The sequence below is a fragment of the Fukomys damarensis genome, unplaced genomic scaffold (assembly GCF_012274545.1).
Source record: "Fukomys damarensis isolate Sample0158 unplaced genomic scaffold, DMR_v1.0_HiC HiC_scaffold_31, whole genome shotgun sequence".
NCBI lineage: Eukaryota > Metazoa > Chordata > Mammalia > Rodentia > Bathyergidae > Fukomys > Fukomys damarensis.
Genome location: NW_022900943.1, coordinates 8,549,970 through 8,576,496, shown reverse-complemented (window position 1 = coordinate 8,576,496; position 26,527 = coordinate 8,549,970). Strand labels below are relative to the sequence as shown.

Genomic DNA, 26,527 nt, shown 5'->3' with positions numbered 1-26,527 from the left:
ATGAAAGGCAGCTGCTGTGGGTGCTCTTTAGAGCCTCACTTTCACAAGCTACGTCATCAATCTCATTTAGCTAATCTCTAGACTACATGTTTTTCAAGGGGAAACACGTTGCAATGTATATATACATATATGTATATATATATTTTTTTTGTCATAGAGTCAAATGATATAAAATCACTTTACACTATGAAGGTGTTTATTTTAGACAAATGCATATGATAGGTAATGAAAGCAGTGAGCAGTATAACTACTAAATACATTGTTTATAAATCTGTACTTTTTAATTCTTACTCATAATTATACAGACTATGTTGTAACAATACAGGACCAACTACAGCAGCATGAGAGGGTGAGGACCCTGAATGGAAGGCTTAGCAGTGGCTTTTTTAAAATTTCGCTTCCCCTCATAATTTAATTCAGAGTATCATCAACCTACTCAGTTCACTCAGTGCCAAACTAAAAATTGTATTTATATATGTATATGTCTATGTGTATGTATAGATATAGATATAGATATAATCCAGGGAATTATTTCTAGCCACAAAATGTCATTTCTCATGAAGATTCTAATAAAAATGCCAAACTGTGTTATCTGACATTTTAGTGGATCAGTAAGTAGGTTGTTGATGGAGATTCTAAAACCTTTACATGGTATACATTTCTGCTTTTCCTTCCAAACTCTTGGCTTTTTAGAGAAGAATTTACATCTCACAAACCTTTTAGCAAAGGATGTCTAAAAAATGAAGTTGAATTATGAATTGTTCCAGGAACACATATAAATTGCATTATAGAGAACTACCAATTTAAGAGTTCTGCACTTAATATTGATAAATAATGTCTAAGATTTGCTTAAATCAGTAATTCCTACAGCTGAGAAAAAAACAGCTGACTATATAAGCTCAAAATTCCTCTTTTAATCACACTAAGCCTTATTACTAAAGAATCAGAAATGTAGCATAGCTTGGCTACGTTTTTTTTTTTTTTTTTTTGCTAAAAGATTAGAAAAACATCAAAAAAATTAGGCAATCACTTTGTGAAGTGCATGGTAAGAATTCTTTTGAAAAATCTGATGTGTCGTATGACGCTGTAACCTTCCTTTTGTAGCACAAAAGTTTGGATTATTATCACGTAAAGCATTCAACACTAAAACCAACAAAGACTTCATATCTTAATACCACTCGATATAAACTGTATTGCTTCCTCTTGATGGGTTTTTGGAAACTACAGCTAAGGAAAAGAAGCAATCAAATATGTTCCCCTGTCGTTTTTCATTTCCCAAATATTTATACAGTATTAAATAATATTTAGACATTTAGAATAATGAGATAACCTCAAATCTCATAAAGTCTTAGTAAAGTGATAGATTAGTGTTTGGGAACCTTTCAGAGCTTTCAGTAAACACTAAGAGCCTGCTTCAACATGTATGCCCTAGGTTTGCCACTGCTGTGCTGTACTGTATGCTAATGATCATGTGAGTGACACTAACAACCATCTAAGCAACCAACTGCAATAAATGTTCAAAGAAAGAACAAGACCTGCTCTCAGGATCTGCCCAAGATCATCTTCTTCGTGGAAATAATATTTAATCTGAAATATGAAGTGTTAGAAGGGCACTGATTGGCCAAACAAAGGCTCGACAAAGAATTGTAATTTAAAATGAGTAGTAGCAGCGACAGCAAACAGTCAAAGTAGCATTGCAAAGACCATGAAATTAAGGCATCAAAGAAAGTGGAGAAACAAAATGCAATATGGTTTAAAGTCAAGATAAAAATGAGTATATGGGATACAGAACAAGACCAAATTCAGTATTGCAGAATGTTGTTTTGTGGTCTTCATTTCCAATCAGAGCAATGGGAAGATCCTGAATGGGCTTTAAAAGTGGAGATGGGATTACAAGGAACATAACCCTTAGCCTTTAAAACAGAAGCAACTCTATTTTTATTAAAAATTAAAATGGAATAAGGTGAGGTGATAATTGCATATATAAAATTTTATTCCTACCAATTTTGGTGGAAATTTGTATTTATGCTGAGTATTAATTTATTATCATCCAAATACATAAAAATATAGATGCAAAAACTAGCTTACTTAACTCTAAAACAAAAATATTACACAATATGTGTTAAATCTTTCCATCTCTTCTTAATAATACAGTCATATTATTCTTTTATGTATTTTAGCTTTGAAATCAAGGTATCAAAAAACCCAAGAAGATGATTTAGGTAGGATGTATATTAACATAACTAAGATTTTAAATATAATGGCAAAATTGGTAGTATGGTTAAAATTAGATCCAAGGAATTCAAATGACATTCATATCAAAAGATAGAGGGAGGAAAATTTATGCTCAGAGCAATCCATGTGAGGGTTATTAAATTAGTGTTTCCAACAAGCTCAAACCAAAACCATTAAATATTTGATCAGTTTTTGAAAGACCAGCAAGCAATCTCTGCAATCATGAATGTGAACGTCTTTCAGACAGTTTAATGCATGACAAATCCATAAAAAGATTATGCATGATAAAAGACTGCAATGTGGGCACATTCTAACCACATCAAAAAATAAAAGTGAAAAAGCACAGAGAAACAAATGTGACACAAAAGTACTTATACAAAAGGCTGTACAGGGGAAATGGTATTGTTGCCTCGGCCACGGATAACCACTAAATCTGACTATTTCACATTGAAACTAAGGATAACCTCGTTTCTTAAGATTATATATCTAGAACCAGCAGTGATTTTAGAACACATACCCAGGCTAAAAGTGATATATTTGCATCTATAATTGAGTTTTAATTAAAGAAATGCCATATCCATTTTCCCTCTCAAAGTTTAATCTATAACTTTGCTACTATGGGAATTTGAGTTAAATATTCAGAAATTAATTGAAAAGAAAATACATAGTTGCAAAGAGGTGAGACAGCAATTAACACGTACAACAATTTGCACCTTGGTACCACTTGGTTTTCGTATCTGAGATTTCACTAAGCAAAATGTCAGGGGAAAATGATACAATTTAAATGATTAAGAAATAGATATATGTAGACTTGAAGAAGATGAGCAAATCCAAAGAACACACTGCCATCAGGAGATTTCTTAACTGGGAACACACAGGGAGATGCTGACATGGGCTACTTAGGCTGATGGCCTGGGAAAAACAATTATAATATAAAAAGTATCTGTAATAGAATGATGGTAAGGATAAAGATTCTTTCAAAAAGGAAGCATTGCTACAAACGTCTTTATCATAGCTTTAGTTTGACTATTGAAGAAAATATCACTTTTCACGTTACACAACATATTGATAAAACTACCTGAGGAAAAATATTACCATTATAGCTATTTACTTGGAGTATATACCAAACTTTTAAAGAATTAACACCTATTCTCAACACTCCCAAATATACAAAAGGATTGACAGTACTTCCAAACTCATCCCTGGAAGCCAGCATTACTCAGACACCAAAGTCAGACAAAGACACCCAAGAAAAGAAAACCACTGAGCAAATTCCCTCATGAACACATGTGCAAGAATCCTTCTGTAAATTGTATCAAGCCATGTGAAACAGTCCATTTAAAGAGTGATTCATTATGATAAAGCAAGGTTTATTCCTAGGGTACAAGTTTGTTTCAATATATACAAATCAATTAATGTAATTTACCATAGTCGCAGAATGAAGAACAAAAGTTATGTGATTACTTCAATAGATGCAGAAAAAAAATTGTTAAAATTCAGGATCCTGAAGAGTGCTGAAGAACACCTATAATCTTAGCATGCAGGAAGCTGAAGCAGGAGGGTTGCCAGGAGTTCCAGGCCAGCCTGGGCTACACAGAGAGTTCAAAACCAGCCTGAAGCACATAATGAGACCTTGTCCCAGATAAGTAAAACAAAACAAAATATTCAACCACCTTCCATGATGAAAGTTCCCCATACATTAAGTATCAAATAAACATTGGTAAACATGATAAAGGCCATGCATGACAGACTCACAACTAACAGCATATTCAATGATAAAAAGGAAAAAGTTTTTATCAGGACCCGAATACAACTATCCTTACTCTAGTTCTATTCACTGTGATACTGGAAGCCCCACCAAGAGAAATTCCAAAAGGGAAAGGGATCAAAACATGAATAGGAAATTATGAATGAAATCACTTCTGCTTGATGACAACTTGTTCTTACACATAGAAAATCACAAAGATCCCACCAAAAATATTAAGAGTGAAAATTACCTTGTAGGATTCAATAGTGTTTCTATATACTAACAACAAAGAGTCTGAAAATTAAATTAAGAAAATAGTACTATTTATAATAGTACCAAAACAAGAAAAACTTGGTAGTAAATCTCACCAACAAATGCAATACTTGTGTTTACTAAAAACTATGAAACAAACTGAAGATGACATAAATAAATGGAATGACAGCATATAGTTATAGCCTGGAGTAATTAATATTCTTTAAATGTCACATTACCAACTGAATTCTACAGATTTAATTCATCGCTACCAAAATTCCAAAGTTACTTATTTACTTTTAATATTGAGGACTAAACCCAGGGCCTCACCCAGGCTAGGCAAGTGCTCTACCAATGACCTATTTCCTCAACTCTTTTTAATTTTTTAATTTTTAAAATTTTACTCTGAGATAACATTTTGCTAAATTTCTCAGCTTGGTCTTGAACCTGAGAACACCTTGCCTCAGCCCTAAATAGCTGGGATTCTACTCATTTGCCACCGACTCCAGCTCCAGTTTCTTTCTTTATAGAAATTGTTTCAAAAGTGTAAAATTCACATACAACCACAAAACTCTGGCTTGCCAAAGCAATCTTGGCTGAATTGCAAAAATGCATGATGTTACCAGGTCTCAGAATATATATCAAAGTTCCAGTGATCAAACCAGCACAGTAGGAAAAACAGACACACAGACTCATGAAATTGGGTAGGAAGTCCAGAACAAAATCTGCACATCAATGGCAAATTCACTTTCAACAAAGTTGCCAGGAACACACAATGGGAAAAGAATGGTTTTTCCAATAAATGGTATTGAGAAAACTTGGGTTTCCAAACAAAGAAGAATGAACATGGGTGGTTACCACATCTTTTACACAAGGATAGATTCAAACTGTTTAAAGAATTAATCAGAACACATGAAATGAAAACGCCATAACATAGTTAGGGATAGATATATATAGATAGATCTATCTATCTATCTATGTATCTATCTATCTATATATATATCTCTCCTTTGTAATCCTAAAGCACAGAAAATAAAAGAAAAAATTGATAAATGAGACTTATAAAAATCTGCATAACAAAGGAAACAAAGCAAATACATGACCCACATAGTAGGGAAAAATATTTATAAATCAGCGGATAAAGGACTAGAATTAAAATATACAAGGAATTCAAAGTACTCAATGGCAAGGAAAAAAACTATTAAAAGTGGGCAAAAGACTCAAATGAACATTTCGCAAAAGGAAACGTTTAAATTGCAGAGGAACACAGTATATGAGAAAGTACTTAATACCTAAACGCCAGAGAAATGCACATTAAATCCAGGATGACATATCATCTCACATCTGTTAGGCTGATTTTTGTTAAACAGATGAAAAGCAAGAAGTGTTGGCCCGGAGGAGGAGAGAGGGGAGTGCATCTACGTGGTTGGTGATATTGTAAATTATGTGTAATTTTTGGTAACTCTATTAAAAGCAGCTAATTTATTATTTATCTATTTTTTATGGAATGCTTCACAAATTCGCGTGCCATCCTTGAGCAGGGGCCATGCTAATCTTCTGTGAATCGTTCCAATTTTTTTTTGTTTTGTTTTTTAGGATATGTGCTACTGAAGTGAGCACTAAAGGCAGCTAATTTAGATAAAAATTAATACACAGTCAGAGAGGTACTGGACCTTGAGGAAGTCAGCACAAAAAATAAAGACATCAGAAGTGTGAATGGAGGCAAATCTAAAAAAAAAAAGCAACACTTCAGGATGGAAAATCCCAAAGGCCAAAACGCCTGGCCAAGAGATAAGTAGTAACCTGAGATTATATTGTAATTACAACGCCTGTGCTATTAAGTCCAAAGAGTATCAGATGCCCAGGTGGGTGCCTGGAAAATCTAGACCAATTCATTCCCCAAATACCTAAGTCTTTTCGTATACCCTGGCCACATGGCTAGTTTCCCTATACTAGCTAGCAACTATCCTTAAAAGCTTACAGGTTGATTGCAGCTTGCACCCTTTTTTTTTCCACACCATGACTTTGCTGTATAAATTGCCCCAGAGGAAAGCCCTTGGTGGCAAACTGTTCTGGGGCTCTTCTGGAAATGTAGGAGCTTTTCTTATTATTATTCCCAATTAAACTCTCTTAATTTCCTCTTTTGGTTCAAGTCTTCATTCCTTGACAGCATAAGACCACGAACTTGGCACATTTGACATCTAACAGGTCGGAAGTTGTAAGTATTCTATGTCAACACTATGGGAGCTCTTCAAAAAAAAAAAAAAAAAGTAAAAATAGAATTACTATGTGATCATGCAGTACTACAAAGGAATCTGAATCGGTATACTAAGCAAATGTCTACTCTCCGAGAAAGATTGCAATATTATTCAAAATAGCAAAAATATAGAAACAGCTTACATGGTTCATCAGCAGGTAAACAGATTAGAAATTGTGGTATATACACATAATAGAATGATATTCAGCATTAAAAGGAAAAAAATTGAGGAAATGTCTCACCAAAACAGACACCATGTGATTTGATTTACACATGGAATCCAAAAACGTCAGACTCATTCATATAAGTAAAAAATGAAACGGACATTACCACAGGCTAGTGGATTGGGGTGGGAGGGAGATGGAAGTCACTGGCTGGTGAGTATAAAATCATAATCAGGTAGAGGAATAAGTTGTGTGTTCTATTGCACAGTATACCAACTATAGCTAAAATAATGTATCACACATCTTAATGTAGCTAAAAGAGATGATTTTAAATGCTCCCATCAGAAAGAAATGGTAAGTGTTTGAACTTAAGTAAATGTTAACCAGCTTGACTTGATGACTACCCAATGTATGAAAAGATCACATTATACTCCATAAATACATATAAATATTATTGGCCAAATAAAAACAAAATAAAGTTCAAATAATATTTTCTGTATCTCCTTCCCCAGAAAGTGGATAGAATTCACCTTATAACCCAGACTGGCAATGCAACATTGAAAATAATAAATCTCAGTAGCTTAATATACAGTGGCTATTTAGTTCTTAAATTCTGCATTGCAAAAGATTTATATTTAGACTTTTTGAGGTATAGAAATATTCTCTGTAAATTAATTCTGATCATTTTGTACTCGACATTTTACAAAAGAATGTCACTCAAGTTTAAAGGTAATCACTGCACCCTGCTTTATTTCCATTTGTAGGACAAACACCCAAGCTAAGCAACTTAGGAGAAAGAAAAGTTTATTTGGCTCAAAGTTGAAAATTATCACTGGGCCCCCTTGTTGTGGGCCTGGGTGGTCACATGGAGGAGAGAGTTACAGAGTGTGATTGTTCCCCTCAGGCTAGGAAGGGGTGGGTCCCACTATCACTGTCCAGCTTGTGCTCCCATTGACCTGAAATTTTCTCATGGTGTCACTTCTTAAAGTGCCACAATGTCCTCCTGGGGCCACGCATTGTGGACCCAGCCTTGAACATGTGGGGTTTGGGTAACACCACAGAGCTAAATGGTGGCAGAACCTGAAAACATCTAAAGGGACAGAAATATTGACCCATGTTTTTCTTTAAACAAAGCAAACTCTTCATAAATTCTAACATTTCTTCTCTCGCTCTTCTGGACTTATAAAATACAGTGGACCCTCGAGTTATGACCGGCCTGACGTACGAACTTAGGTTAATTAGGTTAATGGAAGTTTCATCTGCCTTTTGTAATCTATAGCGTGTACCCAGGTAAACATCCAGGTCTCAGCTGTCTTGACTTACAGCCAACTTGAGTTACTACAAACCCTTGGGAACCAACAGAGTTTGTAAGTGAAGGATGCACTGTGAAAGAGCCCTTTTTCTTTTTGGTGAGGAAAAAACAAAACAAAACAATATTAGTGTAGATTTTAATACTACGTTGCGATATCTTATTGATAATAATCTCAACAAAGAGTTTGAAAATGTTATTTTTAAGAAATTTGATTCATTTTATCATAAAAATAATCTGTGATAATTAGGTGTCTATGACTTCAGAGCAATAAATGTACATTTTTTAGCTTGGTTAGTAACTAGATTGCTACTATTGCTAATATTAGCATTGTTGAAAGAGTACACAGCTCTCAGTACACTGAGTCCAGCGCTGAGCGGGCTGCCCACGCTGTGTGGCTGGAGATCCCTGCTCTCTCCCACTGTTTTATGTGCATTCCTCTAAGAAACTTTCCTTGCACCAAACGGAGCACATTTACTTATGGCATCTGCAGTGATGAAGAGCATCCCTGCCTTGGAAAAGCACCCATGGCTTCTTTGAATGACCATTTTCAGATTCTGAAAACGAGCTCTACTTCAAGCTTTTGAAATATTCGACCAACAATGGCACCTCACCACCTTTGACCTTGGCTACCAGAAGCTCTAACTCAACAGTACAATGTTCAATTTAACAAGGCAAATCTGATTTCATATACTGTTAACACGTGTGTAATCGACACCTACAGAATACCTACCTGTAGTTTTACTTGAAGGAGATTCTCAGAACCATTCGTAGTGGATATCGCCACTGCTGCCATTTAGGAAGGAGACTTGGAATGCTTACACGACCAGCTATTCCACTAGTTGGCGTTAAAGCTGGCATTCGGGGTCAGGGCGTCTCTAGATTCCCATTTGTTCCCTGCCACTTCCCAAAGCAACTTATTTCCAAATGAAGTGTTCTAGAGCAGTGCTTTGCCAGCTTTGCCTCAAACTTAGTAAAATGTGGGTTATGATGCAAATTGAACGGCACCTGAAACTCTGTTTCTAACAAGCTTCCAGGATACATTGATACTGTTAGCTTACTGGCCCCACTTTTAGAAGCAAGGCTGTAGATATACAATAGACAACAAAGAGATTACATTATACAATACAACATTTAAATCTCCATTCTTATCATGCTTTCATTCAATTCACGGAATATTGAATTGTAAGAAAAGACATATTATCTCTTATATATCTGCAATCTTTAACCCTAACTAGTAAGAAACTGTGAGCTACTAAATGGCATCCTTGGTTTCGTTTTAATTTACCGAATTTTTTTGTTACTATGAAAGCTTTATAAGAAATTCAAAAGTATCACACAGTTTATGTTTTTGAAAAAACAATAGTGATATATTCTGAAATAACTGAATTCCAAAGTTAAGAAAAATTTTCAACCTGAGATATACACCCTATTACATAATAATGAACTGCTTCCTGATTTTCCAGAATAGCAACTAAAGGAGAAACTCGGTTTGTGTAAAAATCTAATCATTGCATAGGCTACTCACATGAATAATAACACTCTCATGAAATAATAAATACAGTTTTTCATTAGTTCACCTTGTAAAGATGAATATGAAATTTACAACTTAATATGTAATAAAATTTTATGCAAAAACCAGAAATTGCTTTCATGTACTCTTGTTTTCACATTGAGGGATATATGAGAGCAAATCTTCAAAAAGATCAGGTGATACCAACCTGTATTATTAAGGTAGGTATATTTTTTCTCCTATATGATATAAATGTGTTTGCTTTTGCTATGCTAAAAAAAAAGTTAGGAAAAAACAAAGTAAAACAGAAAAACAACTTACATTATTTGACTGGAAATTAAAAAAAAAAAAATCTTAGACCAAAAAGGTAAATGTCTCTGCTAGGGGCAGTGATTTTTGTGTCCCCTAATGAAAAGCTATTGGATAATTCAGGTAAAATGCTAGTGGCCTAAAAGGGGGACCTTTGTGCAGATATGGATGTTTTGGAAATCTGATAATAAAAGGACCTTAAATGTATTAAATTTACAAAGATTTATTTTGATATTGTTCATGTGAATAAATTGGTTTGTTAACTAAAAAGACGTTCAAAATATTGTTTTTTTTGCGGGGGGTGGGTTGAGACAGGGTCTCACTACATAGTGAGACTGACCTGGAACTCACTGTGTAGCTCAGGCTGGTCTCGAACTCACAGTGATCCTCCTGCCTCAGCCTTCTGAGTGCTGAGATTAGAGGCGTGCACCACCATGCCCAGCTGATGTTCAAAATATTCTAATGATGAAGTTTGTATTTTGTCATGTTTCAATGTCTCTCTTCTAATGTCAATTTTTCAAGTATGTTATCAAGGTGCTGATATGAGAGCAGCAAATATTCTTTGTAGAACTTAAGTTTCTATCTACGAAATAAAATATCAGTCACATGGAAATTGAACTTTTCTCATTTAAATTACTTATCTCAGCTTGCCATTGCTTCTGTCCACTTCTTAGTAAGATTTACAGTTGACTTCCACCTACTGTCTGTCTCAAATTGCCTTATATTTTGCTTTTATTAATAATATTAGTTATGGAGGTAATACAAAACTTTTTTAAATTTTAAGAAATGTAGAGAAGTTTGAAGATAAGATTCACCTGTAAATTCTAGTGTCAGGAAAACACCTGTCTCACTTTTTGTATGCATATTTATATGGTCACATGTGTTATAATAATTTAAAATAGAAACATGTACTCCACAGTGGTCCATTAAGATATTTTTGTTTTTAGCTTGCAAATGAACTCTGAACAACCTGTCCGTTATACTCATGACTGGAATATCAGAGATCTGAGTTCTCCAAAGTGATGTCTATTCTTTGAATATGAAAAGTCTTAGAATACAATAGAACTATGGGAATCAAAAAAAATCAATAAGAACTTTAGTAGGGGACATCTACACATGTGACAATCTATGCCCAATAATTCTAGGGTTTTGTTGTGGCTGAAAATAACATTTAGTTCATTTGATTGACAAATGTTTTGATTCTCTACTAAGAAATTTGCTAGGCACTGAGATAACAACCATGCCTATGTGTATATATTGCATACATCATGCATACATGTGCTGCATATGTCTGTGTAGATATTTATATTATATCATGTTACTGCTCTCTAAATCTCACGGTTCAGTAGGCAATGAAGATCAAAGGCAACTGTTTTTATTAATAGTGAAGATAATCTGTTCTCTTCCGGTTTACAGCTGCACTATTCTCATGGCAGCGGACTGACAGAGGCACAGGTCATATATATCATTTAGTGGACCAATGGGGGTCTGTGAGAAGAATTTACCACAACATACATCTCCACATTTTATGCCCTACCATTTCCTAATAATTAATAAGTGTGACTAGCGTTATTTTCATGTATTCCATTTATATTTACTATCAGAAACTGGCTATAACTATCAAACTCATTTCTGGAATGCTCTATAAGGCAATCTGTTTGGAGGCTTTCTTCTGCATAAACATAACGAAATCTGGAATTTATAGGAAGTCGATGTGTATTAAAATATTTCTCAGGAAAAGAAAAATCATCCTCTTGGTAAAGGCTCAAGAGAGTCACAAGAGGTGCTGTTTGAAACTCCTTTTCCTTTCCCAAGTTTCCTGAGACAGTATAAGAAGGTGGTCACTTCCCCTTTCTCTATGCTAGCCCACGGATCTCTGTAGCTAAAACTAACACCAAGCTTGCCCAGCAGGCTCACAGTGAGGCCTCCACATGGTCCCACAGATCCAGATAGTACCAAGCCCAATCACTGAGATCTCTGGGAAGAAAAGCCCTGAGTCCTTTCAGTATGGAACTCACTACACAGCAACCAGTTTCTGCAGTCTTGATTATAAAACTTCTCTTTCCTCTAGGTTGAAATAAAGAATAAAGACAAAGGATGTCGACATTTCCCCATAGAAACTTTCTGTCCCTATAAATATGCTTCCATCTTAAAAGCAAACCAACATTAGACAAAAACAAAAACTTGATTCAATTAGTCCCATGTATGTTAAGAAAACACTAAAACTTCTAAGGACTGTTGAGAGCTACACTAGGCCTAAGCAGCCTGGGGCTATTCCAGACTACTCTGCCAGTGGCTCCTAAGACACAAATTCAACATTGTTTTTTATTTTCTTGTCTTTCATGATGATACATATTGAATTACACCTGTTATTTTTAAATATGTTCTCACTAGAGGGTATAGAATTGAAGAGTATAAAGAGAAAAAAGAGCAATGTTTTTACCATTTTTAAGATTTGAGAGTACCAGAAATAATTTTTAGATATGCACATCATACACACACATTCATAGACTGCTACAGACTTCACTTTGCCCATAGGAACTTGTTAGCAACTTAGACAAGTACAGGGAGAAGCAGAAAAGATCTCTTAAACAAAGCCACTTTATCTCCTGGAATTAAGTCAACAGAACTATCTTCAAGTTTTTCTATGAGACTTGAAATGACTGGCTGGAAGTTAAGGCTTTAGAATTTCATGCACTTGGAAAGGCATTTGATTACACATGCTGTGAGTGCATGCCTTCAGAAGGGGATAGATTCAACTTTACACAATAAAAGGATAATTTCTTAATTACAGTAGAGAAGAAGCTAACCTGAAGACAGAAGTTCTACTTGAGAGACTTTTAAAACCAAAAGGTGATTTCTTTTGGATTTATGGCTTTGTACTCTAGTCCAACTCTGGCCAGTCAAAATGTCATATGCATAGATGATGTCTGGTCACCCTAGTGGTTTGGCTCCTTCATTAACATAGACTGAGTCCCAATGTTTTAAAGGTTTTGCAAGTTATTGTGTCAGTTTTGCTAAGGTGGACTTTTATTTCCTATAACTTATTTTACTGTGGGGTTTTAAGATATATTTGACCACAAGGCAAAATTGCACAGTTTTGGGCAAGTAGAGAAATGGTAGTATTTTCACTCTACGAAAGTTTATATAGGGAGCTTGTATGTATCCATAAACTGTTAACACACTGTGTTAGCAGAGGACAGGACTGGGGTTTGTAGTTTCTTAGGCTTTTGCTGAGTGTCTTCCTTAACCTTCTTGAACCCTGAATTATGCTCATCCATTATCTTTGGTGGTTTGCCAACTTCTCTTAAGAGTTTGTCTGTATCACCCGTATGAGAGGTAGCGAACATGAGTTCTAATTCATCTGCATGAGTCCCAGTTGGTCCTCATGAGTTTCAATTTGTCCTTGCTGCTCTCCTCCACTTAATCATCTTTCACTCTTGACTAATAGCCCAACCAACTCACAGAAACTTTGGGTCAAACACCGAGGAAGTGGCACAGGCTGGTAGGTATCCACTGACCCACTGCCTGGCATCTCCCCTGTGCCATCGAGTTTGAGCCTTACGGTGAATACCTGCTTCCATGTCATCATAGTAGTTCTATTACTCTTATTGAATATATATTTATATCTAGTCTATCTCTAGAGAGAGGGAGAGAGGGAGTGAGGGAGTGAGGGAGAGAGAGAGAGAGAGAGAGAGAGAGAGAGAGAGAGAGAGAGAGAGTTACTGCAACAAAAAGCAGTATGGTTTGTAATGGCCAAAACCATTTGGGCAATCTTACTGAAGGACCTTGAAGAAGATTAACAGAAGGATGGGCATGGTGGTGCATGCCTGTAATACCAGCATGGGGGAGGCTGAGGCAGGAGGATCGCTGTGAGTTCAAGACCGGCCTGGGGTACATAGTGAGTTCCAGGTCAGTCTCAACTACATAGTGAGACCTTGTCTCAAAAACCCAAAACAAACAAACAGACAAACAAGATTAACAGAATCATGCATAGCCAGAAGGAGGCTGTCAGTGAGAGCCTCAAGCATAGAGCCTGGCTCCCGAGTCTTTCTCCGAGGAGGCAGAACACTGGAGCAGAGCCCAGGAGTTCCCTCTGTGCCCTGAGTGAATTCTGCACCCAACCTCTGTCTTACACTAGTTGGTCTGCAGTGGTTTGTTAAGCAGTAAGAGATGATTCATAAACATGTGGTGCCAGAAGTTGACCAGTCAGAATCTTACCTCTAGTTCTAGTCCTGAATACTCCCTGTGCCCCTGGAGCCCATGACATTTATAGAAAAATCACCCCTTGCCTCTCATTAGCCCAAACTGTTTCTGTAACTTTCAACCAGAGTTCTAACTAATCACATAATAATCAGACATAAACCATTTAACATGTTTTTTATGCAAAAACTTTGTCTTGCTTTTCATGCAATTTTCAGTGGCTAAACCATCAGTGGATGAAAAACTATGACCCCTCTTTCATCCTACATTTGTGTGTAAACATACACACACACACACACACATATATGTGTGTGTGTGTGTGTGTGTGTGTGTGTGTGTGTGTGTGTGTGTGTGTGTGTGTGTTTATATATTTTAAGAACTGTGCAGTTACTCATTCAGTCATCCAGGACACACTGAGCTCTTGCAGTGTGCAAGCCAGGGGGTTAAACCAGGTAAAGTAAACAAAGAATTGCACAGTTCCTGAGTAATCACACGGGAGCAGTAATGAGAGATATAAACAGAAACCATCACATTTCCTCTAGTCTAAAATGTACTTGTTCTTCACATTTAAATCATTTCTAAGTCAAGGCACATTATATAATTGATGAGTGCATTTCACCTGGGAGTGTTCTTTCCCCTGGAAATGTTGCTACTAAATCCACAGCGTGCTCTTAATCCTCCTTGATGTCTTAGAAGGGAGGAGATGCAGGATAGCATTGTACAAGTTAGGGCATAATAAATACTGTGACATGCAGAAAGACCTCAGATTTTGCTGAAATTACATGAGAAGACATCAAAGACATTTTATTGACCAAGAGGAGAAGAGCAAAGAGGCATAGCATTTAACAATGTCTTTCTGAGGACATTAATATAAACTTTCCAATAATCCTCACGATAGCTTTAAGCAGTAGAGAATATCTCTATTCTCCTGGTCATAAAATCGAGCCTTAGGTTGGTAAAAAGAGAGGACACATCTTTGAGTTCTCAAACTTCCCCCATCTCTAAATTAATGTGCACAAACTTCAGAAATAGTACCAAGAAAATTCATACAGTACTTATGCACTATATGTGCTGTGTGAAATACACTACAAACTTCTCTCTAACTCCTCCAAATCAAACAGATCTCAGCAGACCCTAATGCATTCCTTACTTTAAAGATGAGAACGCTGCATCTAGGAAAAGAAAAGTAAGTTTCCTGAGGTCACACAGCTAGTAAGTGTCAAAACTGCATAAGTGGCCTAGCTCATGAGTGACCCAGACCCCGGGGGGAAGACTTTGTGCTCTAACTAGCATGAAAGGAGCCTCTTAAAACAGCAAAGTACTGCTTCCAAATCGCTGGCTACCAATTTAAAACAGGAACTCCCTGAACTCTGCATGTCAATGCCTCTATTCTTGTGATCCTTTTTCACATGCTACACAACTGAAAGATTTGTTATGCATCCAACTCACTGTCTGCTTGTACCACCTCCAAGTACACCAAACACCAAGGATTTTTATCTGTGATGTTCACTGACACGTTCAGGCAGCGTGGAATTGTGCCTGGCTCAAGAGCTGAATTCAGTGGGTGAATTGCTGAAAGATCAGATGACCAGATTTTTACAAAGGCAGAGAAATGGGTTTTCAGCGAATGAACTGTAATTGGAGAGGAGCAGCGCTCTGAAGCATTGGCTCGGAGCTCGCCTCGGCTTCACATAGGAGAGAAAGAGAAGAGTGAGCAGGTGCCCAGAAAGGGAGGCCGCGGCCGTGCACCAGTCTTTGCCCCCTCACATTCTGTTTATAGCTGGATCAGCAACAGACGCTGGAGAGAGGGCAGGAAGACATCAGAGGAGCTGCACTGCTCGTAGGTTTTCCTCGCCTCAGCAGCTTTTTGCTCTATTTCCTGCTGACACTACAATTTCAGCGATTTAATGATACGACTGTTTCTGAAAACGACACTGAAACAGGCACCTTCAGCCAATTAATTGGCTGCGCAGATGAAGCGGACCTGCTCCCTTCTGATTTTCATTTTTGTGGGGGAGCAGTATGATATTTACTTCCATGTTTTAGAAGGTACAATCTTTGGGAGGAACTTAAAACTCCGCCTACCTAATGGAGCTCTGCTGTGTCCACAACGCACTCTAGGATACCTTTGAAGATTTCACAGAATCCCCAAAGCGACATTGCTAAAATTATTAGCCCTCCAATTCCGTCTTCCCTTGGGCCAATGGAATTTCACTTTGCATAGGAGTTCAACATTACATTATGATGAGTTTACTCTACAGTGGTTTGTTTTTCTAAATAAAGCACAGCAAGCAGCACAAGTCTATCCTAAAATCAGTATCCTTTCTCCTGCACAGTTTAGGTTCTCTCTATCCAGGTTTCTGAAGTCACCGCATAATCTCCTACATCTTTTCACTCAGCAGAGATGTGCCACCTTTGCAGTGTTTGAACTAATGCATTAAATACAGTGGTGTTCACAGTTGCTGTGACTTAAGAGAATTTCTCTTCGTCACACGTGGCAGAAATCCTATCAGAGCTGACTTCGTCTTCCCTATTTTTATTCCTAACACACAAAATGAAATAATGTCCTTCCCCCCGAGCTAGATTACATGAGGAACAATGTGTAATTAGAGCTTTGAATATTGTGATATTAATATTCTAGTGCTAACGCTAAGTACTGTACAAAATCTGAGTGTAAACTAAACATCAAAGACGGACTGAAAATGATTCTTCAATTTAGTTAATAAATAAAACTGTGAAAATACCTCAGGAGGATAGACCAATATTTCTTTATGGTAAATATTTAAGAAACAAACCTTTTCTAGCAGATGCGCATTCTAAGAAAATAATTGCACGATCTTATCAATATATACAGTAAAGACACTTTACAAAATCCAACATCATTTTATGATAAGAACTCTCCATGAAATGGGAATCAATTCTGAAAAACTTGCTCAGACAGCCACATAAAACATAAAAATATACCAGGTAAAGATAAATAAATGCAATCCCCCACACAATGATGTCTGGGACATCATCCATTGTTTAGTTCCTCTTATTAATACAAGTATTTGTAATTTTACCTAGACACTGTTCAATTCTAAGCAATATTAAGCCCCAAATAGGTGAAAGCCAAGACTGAATCCCTGAATCTGGTAAAAGATTGGCAAGTAGGCAGAGAAAGGGGTGAGAAATTACAAGGTTTGGAAGAGCACAGGTCTTATATGTCTTCCAAATTTATCGCATGAAGGAGCATGTATAGGAGGTTTTCATGATCCATAACATGGGCCACACAACTTTGATTGTCTTCCATTGGCCAGAATTCAGTTATAAGGAAGAATTTAACAGGAAGAAAAGCAGGGGTCAGCAGGTGTGGGTGCTCCAACCGCCAGGAAGGTTAAGTCCAGAAAAATGCTTATTTTATTCCTTATGTTTGACAACAGAAAGAAAAGAGAAAGAAAGAGAGAATTATTTTTCACCAGTGAAGAAAAATGTCAGCAAATTGTAATAGGTCAGGCACCATTAAGAGCATTACCTGAAATATGTTACTAAGGTAATGATAGAGTCTGGGAAATAATATTAGAACTAACTGTGAAGGACAATAGGAATTTTAACATTGGAAATAGGAATCAAGCCCATAGTCACAGACAGAGAAAGAATGTATTCCAACGTGCAAGAAAGAAAGAAACAGCCAAGGGCCATGCAGGATCAGTCAGGCTGGGAGTTATAACAAACTGGTCTAGGTAAGTTGGCTTAAATCAGCAAGACCAGCAAACATTAGCATATACGAAACTTCGTTAGATTATTTGCTTTCTAAAAAGAGCTTTTCATTTAATTGTATAATCTTAAAACCAAGTAGTCCTTTTTGCTTTATTAATATGAAGAAAAATAACACAAATTATGCTGAATCTCTTTCAATGTCACCTGTAAAATAGAATCTCTTCCCTCAAGGTCACATTGTATATGCCTATACATTTGGAACTTAGTTTAAGTTCCAAACTAAAGTTTCTGAAGCATTTAGAACTAGAATAGGTGGATGGATACGTATACAGGTATAGATATACTATTCCACTAATATTTAATCTTCAAACTATTATATTCTAATTGGATTTGGACATTGACTCAAATAATCACATCTTTCAACAAATTGTGCATTTAAAAAGAATATTTATCTAGAAAATATTGGGGAGAATATAGTTGGATATGCAGCACTTTAATGGACAGAAATTCTGTGTTTCTAAACTTAAATATGAAATAAATTGTGGATGTTTACCGACATTCTATGCATTTTTCATTGGAACTTTTAAGAAGTTTGAGAAACCAAATATTTAAGATACAATTAAAATAATGATTAAGGCAGAAAACTTATAAGAATACTCAAAAAATCATATATCTGCTTATACATCAGAAACTACATACATTCTAATACTTAAAAGAACTCTGCAAGGAAGATATTTTACAAGAAGATATTTTTACAGGTGCAGAAAAACTGAGAAGCTTCTTCTAGGTAAAAGAAACAGCAAATAATGGAATCTATGTTTTTACTCATTATTTATATTATGCTTTTCAATAATCCATGTTATTAATCTCTCACATGCCAAACTGTCTCCCACATTATAATCGCATCTTCTATGTTAAATATGTATTTTCAACAATCTTATCACCTTAAAACTTTAATACTACTAGAAAGCGTATTGATTGATGTTATTGGAAAATAGTGGATATTTTCATGCATTGCTCCCTTTCACATATACAAAAAAGTCAATTAATTTCACCTCTCTCTTCTGCACCTCATTCTATTTCAAGTCCAAAGGCCAATTGGGAGTGCATAAAATGTACTACAAACGAAACACCGTTTGGCCTTTCTAGCAGCATCAAAGTAATGCCAAGAAATAATGCTGAGAGCCGCACACCCATCTCCAGTTCTCAGCACAATCGGCAAGCAGGAGTCATTAGAGCAAGTTCTACAGCTTAGAAATGCACACACTCACATTGATGGTCAACAACCAATATGCAAGTAAGTACAAAACTGATTCTTGAGCCAGTTGTCTGAAATTTAATACGAGTTTTCAATCCGTGGAAACAAACTTTAACTGATCATCTTTTACAGACACACTAATGAAATAGACAAAAGAGCTATCCTTACAAGCCAATAATGACTTTCAAGAAATAAACCTTTTGCGTGCCAGGCACACACTATGGGTTTTCAGTATTCACACCAAACCTTCACAACATTGGCCTGTTTGACTTTTAATATTTATTTGCTTCCTCAAACTCTAACTCATCCTTTCATTACAAAACCCTGAACATCAAAATACCAAATTTCATACACCAAATTGACTTGGAAGATCATTCATCAAAGAGTTACTTTCTTACAAGGTCAGAATTGTTCCTGCATTTTGGTTTAGTGAAAAGATATTCAATGGTAGAAGTATTGCTTTTGAGAAGGATAGCCTCTATTTGGAACAAAAGATAAGACTACACATTTGTCTCTAAGAGAGCAGAGCAGAGATTCAATATAGAATGTATACATTTAGCAAATATATAGGCTATAAAAGAAATACAAATTGAATAAGGTAAATTTCTAAGGGTGGCCTGAGGTCACATATATAATGTAGACCTCCCAAAAAACAAAAATAAAAACAAAAGCTCCCAACACCGAGGTGGGATTCATGGGTATGAGCTCAATTGCACAAGAACAAATTGAATTGGTCAGAGTTTAGCTGTCCTTACTTAAAAGATCACAGTCAAGAACAGCTGGGTGATATGGTTCTGCTCCATTAATGGATGAGTACAATTTTGTCCTTTTATCCTTACGCCTATAAGAAATGGGGTACAGTGAGGAAAGTACTGATGATTACTTGTTTAAAGTTTTTCTTTTTTCATGAACAGTTTCCTTACCTAGCGTTAGACCAGAAAACTTTAGGCTCCGTCTGGGTGTTACAAACAGTTGATCTTTTGCATGGTGTACAATTCTTAATTTACAGAGAGACTATTTTTTATGTCATTGTTTCTTTGTTATGCTAACAAAATGGTTGAAGATGACACAACTTCTTCCTACTTGTTTTGCTCCTCAGTGAAGAGTAAGACCATTTTCCCTACCTCTGCATGGAGTGCTAAATCTGAGCAAATAGGTAACTTCAAATCCCAGGGGGAAAAATCTCCCTAAAACACCTCTCATCTACAAAGAAGCAATACTCCGGAGTAAGAAAAATAATAGCATGTCTGTTCTGACCCTTATGTGACGGATTCTTTTTCAGGGTGATAGGCAAGATAGGCAATTTACTCATATCACAAAAATTTATGAAGAAAAAGACAGTTGGGAGAAAAGTACATGTGCATCCTCTTTAAAGCTACTGTACAAATCTGAGCAGACAGAATCACTGGGGAGGAGATATCCTGTTATATTTAAAAGATAAAAAATTAATAGAAAGTCTTGATCTCAAGATTTTACCCCCATTTGTCTTGTTACCCCATCTTTTAGCGACTCTGTTATTTTCCCAATTACACAGATCCAATTACAGCACTGGCTTGATTAGAATAAGAAGCGATAACAAACCCATGGCATCTTTAATAACTTCTTGATGAAAAGTAAGTATAATTTTGAAAATCAGGGTTCAAAGACTTTCACCAAGCATTCCAATCCAACATTTTGAAACAACACTTCACTCTTCCTCATCTTATTCTGGGATTTAGCCTGTTCGTTATTACCAAGCTTCCCCTACACCTTTCCCCTACCTCTATACTTCTGTTATTCTCCTCTAATGTCTATATCTAATTACTAGATCTCCGCTAGCTCAAAATGCCAATTATTTTTTGTCTCCAATTCTTTCATGTAATAATAACTAAAATAAAGCCTTCCTCTTCTAAATTTTCATGTTGTTGAACTTGACAAATTGTGAAGCTCTGGAACTGTGGTAAGGTCATATACGTGAGTTATCAGTACTTACCCTTGTTTACAGATATCTTTATATTTGCTGTCTTTATATCAACATGGTTTTCAGAGTCGCTAGTTGGAGGCCAAGAGCAAGACTTTGTCAATCTTTATAGCACATGCCATGTCACCTCTCAGAAGTATATGAAGCAATTAGTTATGTCATGGTAGTGCAAGATTATGTACTATTTTATCGATCTTGCTTTTTTGTAGTTATTGAAGTATAGAATTGTCTTAGAAGTTGGTATTTTTGAAGTCTGAAAATTTGAGAACTAAAATCTAACTCTGATATCTCTACATACTTTGAAAACTGTGTCAGAGTCTTAAATGTAATTGAAAAACAGAGATAAAACCCTTCTCACAACACTTTCACGAGGGTTCAATGGAACAACTCATGCGAAGGGCCTAGGACATGGAAAATCTGCAAATAATGCCAACTTCTTGCTTTTGATACCTGACCTTGTAAATCATGTCTTTTCTGAAAAAGAACTGCCAGTCATCCATTTTAGAAGAGTTCTCCAAGGGTATAGTAAGACTGAATGCAAGTGGTTCCAAAATGTGGCCCAAACAGCGACAGAAACTGCTTCTGAAAGCTGTGCATGCTTTTGTCTGCAGTGAGAGGCCACTGTTACACAGTGAGTAGAACTCGGTCGTCTAAGGATCTACACAGGTATGCAGGCAGCACTTACTAGTCCTGTGACTTTGAGCCCGGTTCTTTACTCCTTTGATTCTTCATTTCTTCACCTGCAAAAATAAGGAGATTGAACTAAATCCATCATTTTAAAATTAATTTTTAACTAAATGAGTGGTTTATTTAGGCTGCTAATAAAACTTATTGGGGGGTGAAAATTAAAGCACAGAAACAGAGCTTCCCTGAAGGATATAAGACAGAAATCCTCTACGTTTTGATGTCGTACCACCGGCCAGACCCATTCTGGCTTAACCCGAATCAAAGGTCAAAAGAAGATTCGGGAAGAGTTTTGAGTGCTGCTGGGTTACCCAGACCCACTCAGAAAGTATGCATGAAGCACACGTGCCCTGAGCCACTTTAAGTCTCCTCAAAGAAATAATCACTGCAGCTGCAAGAGGCATCAGACCAGGCTCACTGACTACTTTGTGGGCTTACCTGCAAATCCCCAAATAAAATGCCACCGCCATAGCGCTCAAATGAACAAAAAGAAAATCTCGGCTTATAAAAAATGACATGTTGAAGAGGTGAAAGCAATCAGATGTTCGTGCCATGCCTTTGAAGGCCATGCTGAATGGAAAGCTCGTGAGGATGAGCCTATTCCTTTGTAATTTCAGTTTCACTGAGCATGTGTGGAGGTGGTCATGACATCACAGAATGGACAACAGGCCCAAATCTTGGATGAAATCATGCAAAAGACTAAACATGAGCTTGGAATCAGATGAATGCTTTTAGCATTTCAATATTATAATTGTAGGAAATTTACTTAATTCCTAGTAGCTATTAGTTATATATAAAATGTAACACACACACACACACACACACACACACACACACATATCCTTTGCTTTTGTTTGTATTTTGGAATTACTAAATAACATTTGATATCAAGGTACCAGTTCATATCGCATACCTGTCTTTTCATCAGACCTTGTTTATAATTCCAGATATAGCTGACACTGCTCAACCCAGAGTGCGAAGCAATATTAGCAACTAAACTTTTTAATGGTCTCTTTCACAGTGGTTTCTAACTTTCTAACCTTTTGAAGCTGTTAAAATAAAATCAAATAATGATACTGCTGTGGTATAAGTGTATGCTAGGATCAATAAGTTGTGGTTGTTGGAATAAATTGCAATTAAAGGAGTGGTGCTTGACTGCCTGACAGTAGGAAGTCTTTCTGGAGCAAATAAACTTGAGTATCAGTCTGATTTATACGCTAATTAGTATGGACTTCACATGCATTTCATTGGGAGACCATCAGGTCTTATCGACTTCTGCTCACGTCATGAGTGTGCCTTTGAATTGTCCTGTGTCACTTAGAGGTAACAATTCGCTGGTCTGTTTACTCAAGATTACACTCATCATTTTTAATCCAGCAGAATATAGATCGTTTTTATAAACAACTGCTCTAATAATTCTAAACCTTTTAGAATTGGCATGAGGCTTTTTAAGTTCTGTAAATGTAGTATAAAATACACATTATTTCAGACATAAAAAAGGCATCCAAAAGGAAAAGAATGATGATTGTTAATGAAGCTTTACAGAAATAGAAAACTACATACAAGTAATTCATAGCTTGGAGAAAGCATGACACATTAGGCTGTCATAAAAATTTGAATATTATGAAAAAAGAGTAGAATTATTGCCACCAAGTAAACAAATGTACTTATCCAAAGTAAAATCCTGCTTCTCCTAACTTCAGCAACTTCTGTCCAGTATGGTACATTATATGTAAAAAATTTCACATATGCTTGCATAATTATCTAATGACTATAGTTTATTCATAGATTAAAGACAAATAATTTAAATAATCCTTTGACTATAAATTCAAATAAACAATTTGTTTTTCGCTGCAAATAAATTTATTACTACCATGCTATCTTCTAGATATTAAAAAATATTTGCTGAACGAACAAGTGAAGAAACAGAATCCTTCAGGGGTATGAGTGTAGTTTATCCATAATCACATATTTTTAAAAAAACTGTAAGAAGGCTGGGGATCTAGCTCAGTGGTTCTGCCACCTGCCTCACAAGCACAAGGTCCAGAGTTCGATCCCCAGTACCAAAAAATAAAATAAAATAAAATAACTACAAGAGAAAGAGGCTTGAATGCCCCAAACAAAAAACAATGATAATGGATATGAAAAATGTTAATTTCCATTTGATCAGTACATATCACCATATACATATATTGCAATATCACATTTTATCTCAAAAATATTTAAAATTATTCTTTTTGACATTTTTTTGAGAGTAGGAAAATTTATTGAGAGGAAGATAGCTTTTGTCTAAGAGAGACAGAAGGAGGACCCGAAAGTGGGTTGCCTCCTTTTTGACATTTTTAAATATTTAAAGGGATGGAAATCTTAATGACTCTCCTTAGATTATTAAATACTATATACATGCCTTAAATTTCATATGATATCGAATGAATTTACACAAATAAAAGAATAATCATAATAGTGCATTTACTCAAAAGAGACAATGCTTTTTATTGTAAACTTCGGTTTATTTTTATTTGAGTTCTCATTTTACAGCAAGTATGAAAACGAGACAGTGGAGTCCATAAGGAGATGAACTGTCAGTCTGTCTTTAATCTGGTTTGATGAGAGTCCTGGTCAGTCAGACCTGCTTTGATAGAGTTTGCTACAGATGGCCTTATGTTTTCCTCCTTCAAATTATCACCCAGGGGCTTCAATACCTGTTCCCATAGTGTTTCAGCAATCCGATCAATCATTGTTCCAATTTCTCTGAACTCCCCAGAAAATTTAAAGTATGCATGAGAACAAAGCAATGTCAGTGTTAACGGTGCAATAAGTTTATACAAGGCAGCCATAGAGTTTAGGCCAAAGAAGCCAGTCAGTCCTGAGATTAATATACATTGCAAACATAGCCACAAACAGCATGGCAGGGGTACGAGCAACACAAAAGATATTTTGCCATTGTGCATTATAAAATGTACACAGATTTCTTCAATTTCAGCTTCAAGCTGGTCCTGATAATGATGGCAGAACTCAGCTCCACCCATTTTTTTCATCAAACGAAACTGTCTAACGGCCACGTCCTTCAGATCCAGGTGTTTTCACTTCAGGTCGGAAGGTGCAATGTAAGGCCTGTCCCCACCACATACCTGTCACACTTCTGCAATAGCTACCCCATGCTCTTGCTACTGTAGCAAGATTATTAGCTTCAGCTGTTTCCTGCAGCACGGACGTGGGATCTGGAAGTTCCCCTCCTCGATAAATTTATTGTAAGCCTTAAAATATTCTACAAGATCTCTACAAGTGACTTGAGATCCGCTTATCTCTTTTTCTATCAAATTTTCAGGGGCAAGCAGCCATGGAGCTAAATTTTGAAGATCTCCTTTAAAGTCTTCATCAATATCTTTCAATCTCCCATCAAAACCAGGATTAGTTGCAACTTTAAGACCAGGATGTGGCAAAAGGAAGCAACTCAGGTTGGTGAAACAATTACAATGTGCTTCCTTACATTCTGTAGCTCTTCATTTTGCTTTTGTATTACCTGCAATCTCTTCTTTTCCACGTTGTAAACTACATGAATTTTCATAAGGATAATGCCAATCTCTACTCAAAAACATTAATGTCAAAAACATTAATGTTTGAAATGGTTTCTGATAGATATCTTCCACGGCACATCTTGCCTATTCTGTAAATAACTGCAAGTGTTGAAGATCATCTTCCTGAATATTCTGAGACAAACTCTAGACCTGGACCAAACTAGTCGTAGTGCTCAGAGCAAAATCTGTTGCACAGTCTTTGATAGTTGACTGGGTATCAAAGGCCCTTTGGGTGTTCATAAGCGGCACAGCCACTTTTGTTGCATTAGGTCCATCAATCACAAATACGCCATTCCCAACTTGGATGCCTGTTGTTTCCCTCTCACAACCACCATGTCACATATAGCCAGTCAATGGTTCATTGTTTGCACCGTCCAACTTTGAGAATCCTTGCCGTACCTGTATTTAAGCATGAAGTCCAGTAGAAACGATTTTCTCTTACCCAAAGCTCCTTGCCACAGATACCACAAGTATGTTAATATCTCATATGTGCTCCTGTAGCAAAATTGGCTCCAAAGCTTCTTCATCAAGCTCAACGTTATGATCATCTTCATGAGCAAGAACAATCTGCACTGGACAAAGTTTCTTCACAACCTCATCAGAGTTTCCTAGGCCATCACCTTCATAATCCTCTCCTAGGGAGGTGGTTCACCCCAGCCCCTCAGTCCCTGGTGTGGCTGCTGCCTTCTGAGACAATGCCCTTTTAATAAATAAAGCTTTTCCCCAGTTAAATACCCATGCTCCACATTTCCTACATGCAACAGATACGTTTTTGTACAAAACCCAACAAATCCTTATTACAGAACGTTTCTTTCATTCCATTTTTGACTGTCTTCCCATATTTGTACTACAGATTTACTTCAATTTCACTGTAGTACCGTACAGTGTCCCATCAAACTTATCCTGCTACCCTAACATCATTTTACCTTTATTACTTTATGTCCCTTCCAACTTCTCCTAGAAAGAAAGCTTTATGAAGTCGGAAGCTAAAAGGGAATAATCCTTGTCATACACTATGAATTCCCCCTCTCCATTGCATAAGACTTTATAGGAACTATTCAATGACTATTTACTGGATAAATTCAAAATCATTGTAAATTATGTATGCTCAGTCTATATTTTTGATCAAATTATATATGGAAATATATTTTGATAATTTTATATTAATTTTAAACCTCTTTGACATGTGATAATACATCGAATTTAATCAATTACATATAAACATAATTTAAAATTAAACAAAGACAGTAATTATAAGATTAAAACAGGATCTATGATCAAAATGCTAATATATACGTTTCAATGTCAAAACTGGCAAGGGTACATGAAATAATGATTTAGAACAAAAACTAATTGCCT

General features: G+C 36.2%; 1 long non-coding RNA gene, 1 other non-coding gene and 1 pseudogene across 3 annotated transcripts in view; all 3 read right to left on the bottom strand.

The window, feature by feature from the left end:
• The window catches only part of LOC104866792, a 284,791-nt gene extending 263,143 nt beyond the window's left edge, over positions 1–21,648 (bottom strand). For both annotated transcript variants that reach the window (XR_004514854.1, XR_781564.2), the window contains exon 1: positions 21,592–21,648. This is a non-coding gene — a long non-coding RNA (uncharacterized LOC104866792). The remainder of the gene's footprint in view (positions 1–21,591) is intronic.
• LOC117283877 lies at positions 5,731–5,834 on the bottom strand. Its single transcript, XR_004514912.1, has one exon. It is a non-coding gene; the product is annotated as a U6 spliceosomal RNA (small nuclear RNA).
• Positions 21,649–24,172: 2,524 nt separating the features above from the next.
• Positions 24,173–25,816, bottom strand: LOC104866813 (annotated as a pseudogene).
• Between the last annotated feature and the right edge of the window lie 711 nt (positions 25,817–26,527).